The 15,452-nt window shown below is 44.4% G+C and overlaps 1 protein-coding gene across 1 annotated transcript in view; it reads left to right on the plus strand.

Annotated features, from left to right (window-relative positions):
- The window catches only part of TTC7A (tetratricopeptide repeat domain 7A), a 324,338-nt gene that overhangs the window by 68,207 nt on the left and 240,679 nt on the right, over window positions 1-15,452 (plus strand). The gene's annotated exons all lie outside the window — the stretch shown is intronic.

The following is a 15,452-nucleotide window of genomic DNA, read 5'->3' on the forward strand; positions in this document are numbered from 1 at the left end:
CTTTAAGCTTATGGTAAAATCTCATTATTTAATTCCCTGCGGTATTTTTCCAAATATCTCAGCACCAATATCCTCAATCCTGCCTCCCTCTGTTAATTTGGGGGTGCATTGCTCATAGTTTGCACACACCCTGTAAGTCAGCCATCACAATTTGCAGGAACTGTGCTGTTCCCTACCAGCCTCAGGGTTCTGTGCTAGCATGCATTCTTATAGTTATGTGACTCTTTGCTCAAGCAGCGCCTGGCCCTCCGGGTACAAGAGGTATGCTGTAAGGTAGGCAAACCTTGCACCACTATGCATATGACTGAACAAGGGAATGTAGATTCCCAAAATAAGAGTAAAAGGAGAGTTTTATGCATTACAGGTTTTTTTTTTCAAAGCACAACCAGAAAATCCTACTACATTGTAGACGTTTCGACTAGCTAAATCCTAGCAATGAGCGATAATGCATCATTTCATGAAAGAATGTGCTGGGTGGATAGATAACAGCTGTTTGGGTCAACTATTACCGTTCATACAAAGCATGTGATGGAATATACTGAGACTAAAAACGCCTTAAACGGTGAAGTTTAGAAATAAATGTCATGTAGATTACTAAAACGAAAGTTAAAAGCTGGAAGCCATGACTGGAGATTCATTAAACATATCACATTAACAGTAGAGTAAAAAGTGATACTTAAAGCCTATATATAAAACAGATAAAGTGTGTTGTATGTCAGTGCTTTGGAAGGTATCATTTACATTCACGTTTCCATGATTTCTATAAAATAAGCCATTAACTTAAAACAAATAAGGCACATTTTGTGTATCAGAAACAGTTCTTGCAATGGTGTTTCTAGGATGGGGGTCTATTAACTGTGAGTTTGGCTTTAAGTGATATTTATGACACTGCTTATCTACTTCTATCCATATTGTTAAAGGAACACTATAGTCACCTAAATTACTTTAGCTAAATAAAGTAGTTTTAGTGTATAGATAATTCCCCTGCAATTTCACTGCTCAATTCACTGTCATTTAGGAGTTAAATCACTTTGTTTCTGTTTATGCAGCCCTAGCCACACCTCCCCTGGCTATGATTGACAGAGCCTGCATGAAAAAAAAAACTGGTTTCACTTTCAAACAGATGTAATTTACCTTACATAATTGTATCTCAATCTCTAAATTGAACTTTAATCACATACAGGAGGCTCTTGCAGGGTCTAGCAAGCTATTAACATAGCAGGGGATATGAAAATCTTACTTAAACAGAACTTGCAATAAAGAAAGCCTAAATAGGGCTGTCTTTACAGGAAGTGTTTATGGAAGGCTGTGCAAGTCACATGCAGGGAGGTGTGACTAGGGTTCATAAACAAAGGGATTTAACTCCTAAATGGCAGAGGATTGAGCAGTGAGGCTGCAGGGGCATGTTCTAAACACCAAAACTGCTTCATTAAGCTAAAGTTGTTCAGGTGAGTATAGTGTCCGTTTAAGCAGGTACATGGCATACACAATCAGTGGCTACATTACAGGCATTTATAGTCGAGCTGCATTTGTTGGGATCATTACTAAAGAAGATAATCATAGAGCTGTTAACCTTCTGTCATTGCTCGATGGTCCAGTTCTGATCCTCACGTCCCCATTGAAGGCACTTTCGTGAAATTCAAACGGGGATGCGGCTACGTGGCCCCATATGCACCAAACTGTGATGCACTGTGTGTTCTGACACCTTTCTATCATGGCCAGCATTAAGTTTTCAGCAATTTGAGTTACATTAGCTCTTCGCTGTGATCAGACTAGACGAGCTAGCCTTTGCTCCCCATGTGCATGAATGAGACTTTGGCGGACATGACCCTGACTCTGATTCATCGTTGTCCTTCCTTGCACCATTTTTGATAGGTACTACTAACCACTGCATGTCAGAAACACCACTCCAAAAGGCTTGCTGCTTTGGAGATACTCAGACCCAGTCATTAAGACATCACTGTTTGGCCCTGGTCAAAGGCACTTAGTTCTTTTAGCTTGCCTATTTTTTCTGCTTCCAACACTTGAGATTCAATAACCGACTGTTCAATTGCTGCCTAATATATCCCACCCCTTAACAGGTAACAACATAATTTATGTTATTCACTTCACCTGTCAGTGGTTTTAATGTTGTGGCAGGACATTGTAAACTTAAAGGGAAAAAAGCACATCTCATAAAACATTTTTTATCACAAGTTATAGGAGATTTTAAATGTTTTATTCAGTGGTATAAGATAAACTCCAGAGAAGTGACCGTTCCCCTTTAATATGGTGAACTGAGAGTGGCAGTAGCTGTAAGCAAGAATACTTGCGGGGACCTCAGTGGCCAAAGTGAATGAGATAGTCGTTCAGAGAGAAAATCTAAAAAGACAATATGGGAAGAAACAAGGCTCCAAAGAATGTTAAACTAGCAAAGCCACGGAACAATGGCATGCAGGTGAAATGTAGCTCTGTTACCATTAGAAAAGAAAACAAAAAAGCAATTAACCAAATTGGACTGAAACAGAATAAAGGAAAGTGTATGTATTGCCAAAGTGTAATTGATTGTGTAGTAAATCCATCAACGGTTATCTGGAAATCCTTAAATCAGTTTTATAGGTAGAAATGTGTAAAATTTAAACAATGACATATTGCTGCAGACAACAGACATTCAGAACCCACTGAAATGCGTTGGTTAATCTAAAAAAAAAATGGAGATACTAAACAGGCATCTCAGTCTCTAAATGATTGTGTTGCAAGTTATGTAGTGATTGTAGAGACTCAGTTAGGGCGGTATCAGGTTGTTTTGTCATATTCACCATCAGTAAAGCCTAATGAGAGATTATTCTGGCCATAAATATTTAGACGTTGCTGAGAGGGGGTATTTGTACAAGCAGCTGGTAGGTAGAAGATCCAGTAGATGCAGAGCATACATTATAGTTATGTGTGTGGTTTGTAGAACCATAAAAGCAATTCAAGGAAATGTTAGGATACACAGGTCTACACAGGAGGTGAAACAGTCATGCAGAGCTCCACTTGCTTAAAGATCTCTAATAGGATGGCTTGGCACATCTAGTGGAGCCTCCACTATCACAAACTCCTTGTGAAAGGGAAAGCAAAATGCACTGCCGAAGGTGTTACGAGAAATGCTCTAAGTAACACTAGAGCAGGGATAGGCAACCTTCGGCACTCCAGATGTTGTGGACTACACCCTCCATAATGCTCTTACACACATTATGCTGGCAAGGCATCATGGGAGGTGTAGTCCAAAACATCTGGAGTGCCGAAGGTTGCCTATGCCTGCACTAGAGAATACTGGGCTGATGTTTTGATCACACGACACCAAGGTGATACCATGTCATGTTTGGCTACATAGGTATATTTTAAATAACAGAATCCCACTTTGTACTGTACCATTGTAGGTAAAAGTCTACCACAGGTAGCTGACTACAAATTTATATTAGAAGCAATCTTAGCCTGGGAGAGCAATGGCAAAGCTATCACCAATATGGGTGTGTGATTTTTAATATCCTTGTCAATGTTTCACAATTCCAGTTTAGTGAATACATTCCAAACTCTGTATTTACAAGAAACGTACACAAGAGGTGTACCTCTGATTACAGCAGTGGGCTTATCAGTACCTGTTTAAAGGGGCATCTCAGGCACCCAGAGAGACCTGGTCTGAATCACATATTATCATATTATCACATATTATCTAAGAAATCATATCTATTTTATTTTTTTTAATTATTATTATTATTATTATTTAACCCTCCCCCCAACCGGACTATATTTTAGTACGCACCACACACATTTCTACTTGACTATTCATCAGTTTTGTTTTAAATATGTTTATTGGTATCATGTCAGGTATTCTTACATCAAACAGAGTTTCATGAAAGCGAACAGTCGCCTGCGCAGAGGCTTAAGCATCAATATAGAAGAGCAGATGTAAATTATCACCTGCGCAGAGGCGAATTAATCAGGTCATTTTATCGTACATAAACTTTGCAGGGGTGCTTATGTCTAAGCATAAATCTAACACATAACCACAGTATTCTGAATTAACATTTCAACATACATGTCTAGAAGAAAAACAATAATTGTGTATTGCAAACAACAGTATAGGATGGTTCTGAATAGGCCCTTGTGAAATTGCAATGGTACATTGAGGAGCATGTAAAGGCTTGTGTCGTTTAGTTGCGTTAACTAGGTGGATAATGAAAGTGCCATGCTTTTGACATTTTGCATAGCTATCCCGAGGGTGGTTATTTGTGACTAATGTAATTTTGTTGCGAATATTATTATCCGTGTCATGTCGTGGATGTGGTTTACGGTTGCATGTACACATTGCAGTCGATCGCCTGTGTGGAGGTGTGTTCCTCGTTGTATTAATCGAAGCAGTCAGTTGTCTGCGCGGAGGCGTTTCATACCCTGCATCTAGCATAGCGTTTAGTTGCCTGCGCAGAGGCGTTTCTCAATACATCTATCTTAGCGTTTTATTGCCTGCACAGAGGCTCATTTCACCTAGCAGCAGAGGTGACGTATAGGTGCCTGCGCAGAGGCTGTTCGAGCATGTCAATTGCATCCTTGTTAGTGATCATAGTTTGTGTGCTGTGTTTGGTTTGAGTTGTGTGTGGGTGTCGTTCGGTGGGTGAGGTGTGTATTCCTGGTATCTATAGAGGAGTCTGTCTGCGCCGCGTGCGCTTAACATGTTCTTAGGGCTGTGTGTGGTTCAGTGTTGTACGGGTGTGTGGTGTGAATGCTTGGTGCGTTTCGGGCGTCTGGATTGTTATCGTTCAGACGGCGTCTTTCCCGCGTGTCTCGGTCGTGGTTCCCTCTGTCCCGTCTTATTTCCCTGCTTGTTGTTGTGTATTGTGCCGGGTCTGTTGCTATCTCGTGTGCATCCCAACTTTCTAGTGGGTTTGGTTATGTGGCCCGTGCCTCCTGTGTTCTAGGCGGTAACGTGGGTTATATGTGCTGCGTTGTTCCGTCTTGTTCTGTCTATGTTTGGCCGCTGTAGCCCCTCGGTAAATTCTCAGGTATCTGTGTTGTGTGTAGTTGGTATGTCTTGCGCGTGTCCCCTCAGCATGTGGTTGTTCATTGTTGTATTATGTGTCTCCTTTCTCGTCGCCTGGTTATGTGGCTATCTTTTGTGTCTGAGGTAATTTTTCGAGTGTAAGTGTGTGTGGCCGTGTCCTGGGAGGGTAAGTGAGGGGGTTGTGGGTTGGTGGCCTGTTATCCAGTCCCCCGTCGCCGCCCCGTTCCGCTCAGCCCCCGGGTCTCTCGGCTCCCCGCTCTGGCCTGCCGCTTTCTTGCTCGTTCCTCTCGGGGGTGTCTGCCGCAAGGCGGTTTTGGAAGGGGTCGGACGTGGTGTGGCGTAGCCAGTAGAACCAGCGTTGTGTGTAGCGGTCTCTTTGTCACGTGGTGACGGCTTTCACGTCTTCGAATGTTCGCGTCGCTTCCACTTCTGCTACCCATCGTTTCAGTGGGGGCGTAGCTGTTTGTTTCCAGTAGATGGGGATGGTCGCCTTGGCCGCGTTGAGCAGTCTGGGGATGATGGATCTGACGTATGCCTGTGTTGGCATGGTGGTTTTGTGTAGGAGGAAGGCGGCTGGGGTCTCTGGCAGTAATTCATCCGTTACTTCGTGTATAGTCTTCCCAATCGTCTTCCAGTATGGACGGATCTTGGGGCACGACCACCAAATGTGCTTGAATGTGCCTACTGCCTCCTCGCATCTCCAGCAGGTGTCTGGCACCTCTGGGTTCCTTGCGTGGAGCATTGATGGTGTCAGGTACCACCGAGTGAGGATCTTGTAGGAATTTTCCTGTAGGCGTGCTGAGCCCGGTGTCTTCTGTATCAAGGTGATGATCGTGTCCCAGTCTGCCTCTGTCATGGGCTCGTCTAGGTCTTCCTCCCACTGTCTGATGCATGGGGGTGCCAGTAAGTATCTGCTCGTGATTAGGGTCAAGTAAATCTGTGATATGGCTCGTGGTAGTTCTTGGTCTTGCAAACAGAGGTGTTCGAACGTGGTTGGTTCCCTCAGGAGGGATGGTTTCTGGGGGGATGGATCGGGCGTATTGTGTCATTTGCGCTCTCTGGAGTGTGTGTGCGAAGGTAATTGGTCTGTCTGGGAATAGTTCGTGTAGTGGTCGGATGTCGAAGGGGTTCCGGAGGATGTCTTTTATGCGGATGATTGGCTTGTGTCCTATTGGGTTGCGGAGTTGGGCCCATGTCCCCTGCCGGGAAGTCTGGGTTGCCTCTCAGGGGGAGGAGTGGGCCGGGGTCCGTCGTCAGGTACTGTTTTGTGCCCAGTCTGTGCCAGACTTGCATGGTGGCCGCCACGAATGGGTTGTTGATGTGTTTGTGTTTGTATGTGGCTTTTGGGATCCAAGGTAGTGTCCTGAGGTCGCAGTGGGTCGTGTCTGATTCCAGTTGGGTCCACAGTTTCGTGCCGCTTGCCACCGTCCAACTGATGATTCTCGTGAGGTGTGCCGCGTGGTGGTACTTCTCAAAGTCCGGCAGTGCCAATTCCCCACGGAGTTTGGGCAGGATTAGTTGGGCATGTGCTATCCGGGGATACCTGCCTTTCCATATAAATTTCCGCCCTTCCGTTTTCAGTGCCGTGAAAAATGATGGTGGAGCTGTTATCGGGACTGTTTGGAATATGAACAGTAGCTTGGGAAGCAGCGTCATCTTGACCGCGTTCACCCGTCCTAGCCATGATATGTAGTAGGAGCTCCATTTGTTGCTTTTCTCAGCATTGGGAGGTAGTTTTGGGCGTATAGGTCTGCTGGGTTGGGTGTGAGCCAGACCCCCAGGTACCTCATTCTGTGGTCGCACCAGCGGTATGGGTGTTGTCTCTGGATCGTTGTTTTCAATGCGTGGTTGACCGTTTTAGGATTTCTGACTTCTAGTGATTGATTTGGAGATTCGAAAGTCGGCCATATAGTTCGAATTCTGTCTGTATTGCCCTGAGGGAGGTCTCTGGGTTCGTGACCACAAACAACAGGTCGTCCGCGTACGCCATGATGTTGTGGTGCGTGTTTCTGATCCCTATTCCTTGTATGTCTGCGTTCTGTCTGATCTTATTAAGAAAGGGCTCCAGCGTCATAGCAAACAGTAAGGGTGAGAGCGGGCATCCTTGCCTGGTTCCGTTGAGGATGTGGAACGGGTCCGATAGTGCGCCGTTGATCCTGAGCCTTGCTGACGGGTCAGTGTAGAGCGCCATCACCCAGGTGAGGAACTTCGCCCCGACGCCGAATTGTCGCAGTGTTGCGAACATCATGTCCCAGTCCACTCTGTCAAATGCTTTTTCTGCATCTGTAGACAGGAGTAGTACCGGCGTCTTTAGCGTCTTGGCGTGGGCTATGATATTCAGGGCTCTGATGGTGTTGTCCCTCACTTCCCTGCCTAGGATGAATCCCGTTTGGTCTGGGTGGATTGACGCGGGGAGCAGTGGCGCCAGTCTGGTCGCGAGGATGCTTGCGAGGAGCTTGAGGTCTGTGTATTCATCAGTTTTGTACATTGTACAGAAAAAAAAATCAATGAAAAGGGGGCGGGGCTTGACCTCCAACATGGCCAGACGTGTTTGCCTATAGCTCCCCACGGTCTGGGCCCAACTACTCAAATAGAGTGCATATTTCTGCAGAAAGCGATTTTAAACTATAAGCTGACGCTCCAAAAGCCGACCATACCTTGCAGACTCCGAATAAGGGAAGTCTGCTGGACATCGCCCGTGTCCACGTCTGAGGCCTACTGCATCTGACGCGCTGACGGTGTGGAGATACGGCCGATCTCCTACCAGTTGGCGCGAAACTCACTACTGAACACTCAGAACCCCTTTACCCTCCCCCCTCCTTTGGATGGGTGCGGGATATCCCGGCCCCTAATGGGTCCGCTAAGCCTGTTTCAGGGAGACTAGCAGAGGAATTTTGCAAGCCATGTGGCTAGTCCAAGATGGCCGCCGCATTGACACCTCAGCATAATCAAAGGAGCCTGTCAGGCCAGAACTGGAGAGAAGTCTTCAACGCTAGATTTGAGGCAATATGCCAGGCCTTCTGGGATCGTCTCGCTAAGCGACAACCCACACTCCCCCCCTCCAGTGTCGCAGACAGCCTATGAAGCAGTATCGGTTACCTGTTTCTTTTCTAGGCTGGGGGCCCAACTGGATCTCTCTCTATGCTGCAGTTCATATGCCCACAGAGAAGACCGCATTCCGGGAGACCCTCAGGCCCATGATCCCGCTGTTCGGGACATTTGATCCATGGCGTAATGGCACTGGCTCCCTTTAAGGCATGGAGCTGTAGCTACAGGGATCTGCTGCACTACGGGCTACTGACCACCAACCTGTTGCACACACAGCACTACCTTACGTGCCCTGTGCCAGGGAGAGGAAACAAAATACCTAACATGGAGATGGTTGATTACAGCCGACGATATATCTCTCTATACAACTCTTGTTGCCTGAAATTTTAATTAATGATGTGTACAGCGTTGATAGTTTCTCCTACCCTTCTGCTACCTGCTAACACCCAGTGGCTCCACTGCTAATTAATCAATCTGTCAGTCAGTTTAGTCTGGTCTGACATGCATATTAGTGAAGCAGCACTGTTCGTATCTACTGTCTTTACCTTACCTAGCTTGCTATCTTACAGTCTCTGCTATGTATACCTAAGCCTGATGATCCTCTAGTTAGCAATTGTTGAGCTTTGACATGTAGCAGCATCTTTATAACGTGAAAAAAATAAATGTTCATCATTCTCTAATGCCACATTACTGTTTCTACCATATGTGTTCTTGCTCCTGTGACCTGACATCTAAGCATGTTTAATATTTTGGATACTGGCATGATTATCTCGTTTATTATCCAAAAAGAAAAAACCCAAAAAGTGCAGTACTTTGGATTTTCTTGATATTGCTACATCGGTGCATTGTGAATTATACTTTCATGAAATGCCTTTGTTTATCTGATTGTCATGCCATGCACTACCAAAAATAAAGAATGTCAAAAATATAAAAAAATCAATAAAAAAACTTGTTTACAACAATTATCTTACTATAATTTGGTCATTGGTCAGCCCGCTGTGGCTGTTTTGCTGCTGTGCTCCTGAGAGTGTTGAGGCAAACTCCTCACTACCTGTTTGACGATCATTGTTAGCGGGAAGATTCTGACAATATTAGGCCAAAATGGATTACTTGGGGACACTAGGACATTATCAGGCTATTTTTCCAGCTTAAAGGACTAGTTTTCCTGGCACTATAGGGTCATTAGGTCCCGCCCACCCTCATGGCCCCCCTCCCTCCGGGCTCTCTCGGCGCTGGGGAACACTCCTCCTCCTGCCGACGTCAGCGCAGAATGCGTATGCGCGGCAAGAGCCACGCGTGCATTCAAACCGTTTATAGGAAAGCATTACTCAATGCTTTCGTATTGACGTCCATCGTCTTCTCACTTTGATTTTCACAGTGAGAATCGCGGAAGCGGCCTCTAGCGGCTGTCAATGAGACAGCCACTAGAGGCTGGATTAACCCTCAGTGAAACATAGCAGTTTCTCTGAAACTGCTATGTTTTCAGCTGCAGGGTTAACATTAGAGGGACCTGGCACCCAGACCACTTCACTGAGCTGAAGTGGTCTGGGTACCTATAGTGGTCCTTTAATTATTTTCGTCCCCAAATTTTGGAAGTTATCAGTTTACAGTTTGTGGTTTAGTGAATAAGCCTGTTTTAAGTCTGTATAATAAGTAACAGTAAACATAATGTGCTCAGACAGAGCTACACTTAGTTCCTTTTCACACAGAAATTCTCCCTGTTTGATGATCTATTCTCCTTTTTGAATAAACATATAGCTCCCTGCTGTAAAAATCACACTTCAAATAGGTTTTATTGAAGTATATACATTAATCAGAATAAAAATAGCTCCAAGTATTGCTCTTATGATAAAAGTTCCATAGATTAAAATTCAGTCATTGCTCTAGATTTCTTACAAATGGTAATAAGTATATGATCTATATACCTATTAGTCAATTAATTAACAAGGATTGGCTATTTTATTTAGTATATCGTTGCCAACGATCAGGGCCGGTGCTAGGATTTTTAGTTACACAGGCGAAGATGCATTTTGGCGCCCCCAACCCTCATTAAAAAAAAAATTTAAAAAATGCATCTTCACCTGTGTGTCTTTCCTCCCAAGCCACAGGCACACATGCATCATTTTTCAGTCACACAGTCAAAGTCATACAGGTACACTGTCATACAAAGACAGAAATAATCATACAGAGACATACAGACACATACAGTCAGAGACATACATGCATACAGAGACATGCAGGCATATAAAGACATACATGCATACAGAGGCATACCGTCATACAGACACATACATACAGACATACAGAAACATACATACAAAGACATTCAGGCACATACATACAGACATACAGGCATAAAGAAACATACATACAGAGACATACAGGCATGCAGACACATACATACATACAGAGGCATACCGTCATACAGACACATACAGAGGCATACCGTCATACAGACACATACATACATACAGAAACATGCATACAAAGACATACAGGCATACAGAGACACATACGTACATACAGAGACATAAAGGCATACAGAGACATATATACAGACATTCAGAGACAAACATACATCCAGTTACATACATGCATACAGAAACATACGTACAAGACATACAGAGGCATACCGTCATACAGATACATACATACATACAGACAGGCTTACAGAAAAATACATACTCACACACACACACAAACTCACAGACACATACTCGAACACACACACATACTCACATGCACACACACACACTGACAGACACACTGATAGACAGACACACACACACTGACAGACAGACACACACATACTGACACACTGACAGACAGACACACACACACTAACAGACACACACACACTGACAGACACACACACTGACAGACACACACACTGACAGACACACACACTGACAGACACACACTGACACACACACACACACTCACTGACAGACACACACTTACAGACACACACACTGACAGACACACACACACACACACACACACACTCACTGACAGACACACACACACTCACACTGACAGACACACTCACACTGACAGACACACACACACACTCACACTGACAGACACACACATACACACTGACATACACACTCACTCACATGCACACACAGTAATTCATTATCTAAATTACATTTAAATTTCCCACCCAGCCTCCCTACCTGGAGTGCTGGCGTGGGTCTTTCATTGGTGGTCCAGTGGGGCTGCTGGGAGGCGTGCGGCTGAAGTTGATTAGGAGGCGGCGAGGGAGCTCTCTGGTCTCTCTGACCGGCTCCCTCGCAGGCTGTTTTCTGATGCCGCAGGAGCCGGAATATGACGTCATATTCCGGCTCCCGCGGCATCAGCAAAAGGCGCGCGAGGGAGCCGGTCAGAGAGACCAGAGAGCTCCCTCGCCGCCTCCTAATCAACTTCAGCCGCACGCCTCCCAGCAGCTCCGGGGATCCAGGAGGTGACCTGGCAGGAGGGAGCACTTCCCTCCTGCCGGTCACTGGAATTTTGCGCCCCCAGAGCCGGTGCGCCCTAAGGCGGCCGCCTGTGCCGCCTTATGCACGCGCCGGCCCTGCCAACGATATAAGTGTTTGATAAAAAAAAAGGATTTTGATGGTAATAGTATTTTTTTTTGAGAAAACACATAAATACTTAAAGGGACACTATAGTCACCTGAACAACTTTAGCTTAATGAAGCAGTTTTGGTGTATAGAACATGACCCTGCAGCCTCACTGCTCAATCCTCTGCCATTTAGGAGTTAAATCCCTTTGTTTATGAACCCTAGTCACACCTCCCTGCATGTGACTTGCACAGCCTTCCATAAACACTTCCTGTAAAGAGAGCCCTATTTAGGCTTTCTTTATTGCAAGTTATGTTTAATTAAGATTTTCTTATCCCCTGCTATGTTAATAGCTTGCTAGACCCTGCAAGAGCCTCCTGTATGTGATTAAAGTTCAATTTAGAGATTGAGATACAATTATTTAAGGTGAATTACATCTGTTTGAAAGTGAAACCAGTTTTTTTTTTCATGCAAGCTCTGTCAATCATAGCCAGGGGAGGTGTGGCTAGGGCTGCATAAACAGAAACAAAGTGTTTTAACTCCTAAATGTCAGTGAATTGAGCCGTGAAATTGCAGGGAATGATCTATACACTAAAACTGCTTTATTTAGCTAAAGTAATTTAGGTGACTATAGTGTTCCTTTAATGTAAGATAAGAGAAACCAATGGAACCCCTTCTTGTCTTCAGTAATTCCGGGAAATCTTTTTAATCAGAATCAAACTCCCTGTATCCCTGTTTTTTCTTGATTTTTAAAGGGACATTACGTGTACTTTGAACACTAATGCTCATTGTAGGGATTGTGGTGATTGTGGGAGTAAAGTCCCATAAATATGTTCTTTGAGCTGTTTTCAAGCATTTTGAAAAACAGGGATTCCCTCTGACAATCTAAGCACGCTACATTTAACATCCCTATTTTCTAATTCGCTATATCAGAATATTTTTATAAAGTTGTATTTGGTACCCTGTAAATGGATATTCCAAGCGTCATAACTACTTAAGCCTATTGAAGTGGTTATGGTGCTTGACATATGGGTGACGTGCGTTCTGTTGTTTCTCAAACCATTAATTTGGCAAAAAAGATTAGATTTCCCCTGCAACTTAAATGAACTTCTGACATCATAATGAAGAATTTCAATTTCCCATTACAGATGCAGATGTCAGTGCTAGACTACATCAGAATTTGTCCTCAAAGGAACATTTCTTATATTGGCAACAATATCCAACAAAAGCTAGCCACTTTAACTTAGATAGCGTAGCTGGCATGCTCCTTGAAGAGCTGGCCAATTCACAAAATTCCATAATTGTTCTATGTATAATCCTCACGCCCTATCCCATTAAAAGTATATTACGGGGTATTAATAAAACAGATAGACCCCATACTTCATCTAGGTTACCGATCAATAGTCTGATATTCTGAGCCCTCTCTGATTTACTTGACAAACAACCGTTTGACATTCCTACAAATTTAGTAATTAAAACCGCTATTTATATAGCATTCTACCTTTTTTTGAGACCCCAAGAGTTTACAGTTGCTAGACAGACAGACATCATATCCAGCTAAAATATATCAGATATCACAAAACATCACAATTACTATATACTCTCTACAGACCTCTAAAACTAACCAAGCTACTCATCCATCTGCTATGCCACTTTATCCCACCGAGAACAGGTGGTGCCTGGGTAAACTACTCGACTCCTACCTATCCACACTGTCATGTCACACACAATTCACCACTAGTCTCACTGCAAGGAATCCCTCGGACTACCGCTAAACTCATATTGTACATTAGACCACTACTCCTGAGATTGGTGCTGAATAGGTACAGCTTCAGCTGCTTTCAGTGCACACTGACACTCCAGTGCATATTATTAAAATATTGGGGAGATGGAAAAGTCTTCAGAAATTAGGAAAGCTTTTAAAAGTTTGGCATTGTAAATTTGATGCAATCAGTGTGTTCTTCTTTGATACCGCATTGCCCTCTTTTATCACAGGCCTACGCGTACGTTGGTTACTGCACACCCCAACCAACTTTGGATTAACCCAAATCACGCATATTACTATTATGTTTCTGACCACAAGTTTTAAGGCCATAGGCCTGTATTTGTGTGAGGAGTTTAAATCTATCTTATCCTATAAAAACTCCAATTACCCTATTACCTGGGCCCATCTCATTCAGGTCATCCCACCCACCTCACCCCATATGCTTTATTTATTAATACTGTTATTAATACCTTTACATTTATTACAGGCCTACCCGTACATTGGTTATGGCCTACCCGTACATTGGTTATGGCACACCCTAACCAACTTTGCATAAACCAAATCACATATATTACTATTATATTTCCGATCACAAATATATATATATACTGAAACATGAGCAAATCTTTTCTGATGAAAATTAATCAGTAAGCATCATTTCATGTGGGCCTCACCTCATATGTTCAGTGGGCCTGGTGAAAAACAAGCAATTAATGTGAATTTGTCTCACAAAATGTTTTCATCAAAATCTATCTAATCTGTACTGTATATGTATTGTTGACATTTTTTAAGCCGTTCAGAAGTTTATAAAATGTTTCGAATTACAAACTTGATTCCATCGTCTGTCTCTAGAACATAATACTTAATTGTTTGCAACACCTTGACCTTCATTGATGGCACATTTTCATCATTTTAAAGTAAAGTTTATAGCATCGTTATTAACAAGTGCATAAAACAGGGGTTTGATAGGTATGCTAGATACCAGTATTATAGGTTCCTTCAAACCAGTGGCGTACATACCAGGGTCACAGTGGTCGCGGCTGCGACCGGGCCCGGCCCACCAGGGGGCCCGGCCGCCCCTGCGACCCGGTATGTACGCACTGGGCCAGCCTCTTCTCCTGGGGGCCCCAGGAGCCGGCCACCTCAGGGCCCCCCGAGGCTGGCCCTGCTTACACCCGGCGGGCAGTCAGGCTGGCCGGTGCGCGAGGGAGCACTCTCCCCTGAGTGCTTCCTCTTCAGCTCCCTCGCGCACCGCAATGATACTGGAGACGGAAGATGACGTCATCTTCCGGCGCCGGTATCAGTACGCGGCGCGCGAGGGAGCTGAAGAGGAAGCACTCAGGGGAGAGTGCTCCCTCGCGCACCGGCCAGCCTGACTGCCCGCCGGGTGACCGTCCCCCCAGGAGCCCAGCAGCACCACTGGACCCCAGGGAATCCCCTCAGCACTCCAAAAGGTAAGGAGGCTGGGGGGATTAAATTAAAAAAAAAACATGTGTAAGTGAGTGTTAGTGTGAGTGTGTGAGTGTGAGTGTTAGTGTGTGTGTGTGAGTGTGTGTGAGTGAGTGTGTGTGTGAGTGAGTGTGAGTGTTAATGTGTGTGAGTGAGTGTGAGTGTTAGTGTGTGTGAGTGAGTGTTAGTGTGTGTGAGTGAGTGTTAGTGTGTGTGAGTGAGTGTGAGTGTTAGAGTGAGTGTGAGTGTTAGTGTGTGAGTGTTAGTGTGTGTGAGTATAAGTGTGTGTGAGTGTAAGTGTGTGTGAGTGAGTGTGTGTTAATGTGTGAGTGTTAGTGTGTGAGTGTTAGTGTGTGAGTGTTAGTGTGTAAGTATGTATGTGTGTGTGTTAGTGTGTGTGAGTGAGTGCTTGAGTGTTAGTGTGTGTGAGTGTGTTAGTGTGAGTGTGTTAGTGTGAGTGTTGGTGTTTGTGTTAGAGTGTGTGTGTGTGTCTGCTAGTGAGTGTCAGTGAATGTGTTACTGTGTGTGTCTGTTACTGAGTGTGTTTGTGTGTGTGTGTTAGTGAGTCTGTTTGATGTCTGTTAGTGAGTGTGTGTTTGTCAGT

Source organism: Pelobates fuscus, chromosome 2 (assembly GCF_036172605.1).
Source record: "Pelobates fuscus isolate aPelFus1 chromosome 2, aPelFus1.pri, whole genome shotgun sequence".
NCBI classification, from domain to species: domain Eukaryota; kingdom Metazoa; phylum Chordata; class Amphibia; order Anura; family Pelobatidae; genus Pelobates; species Pelobates fuscus.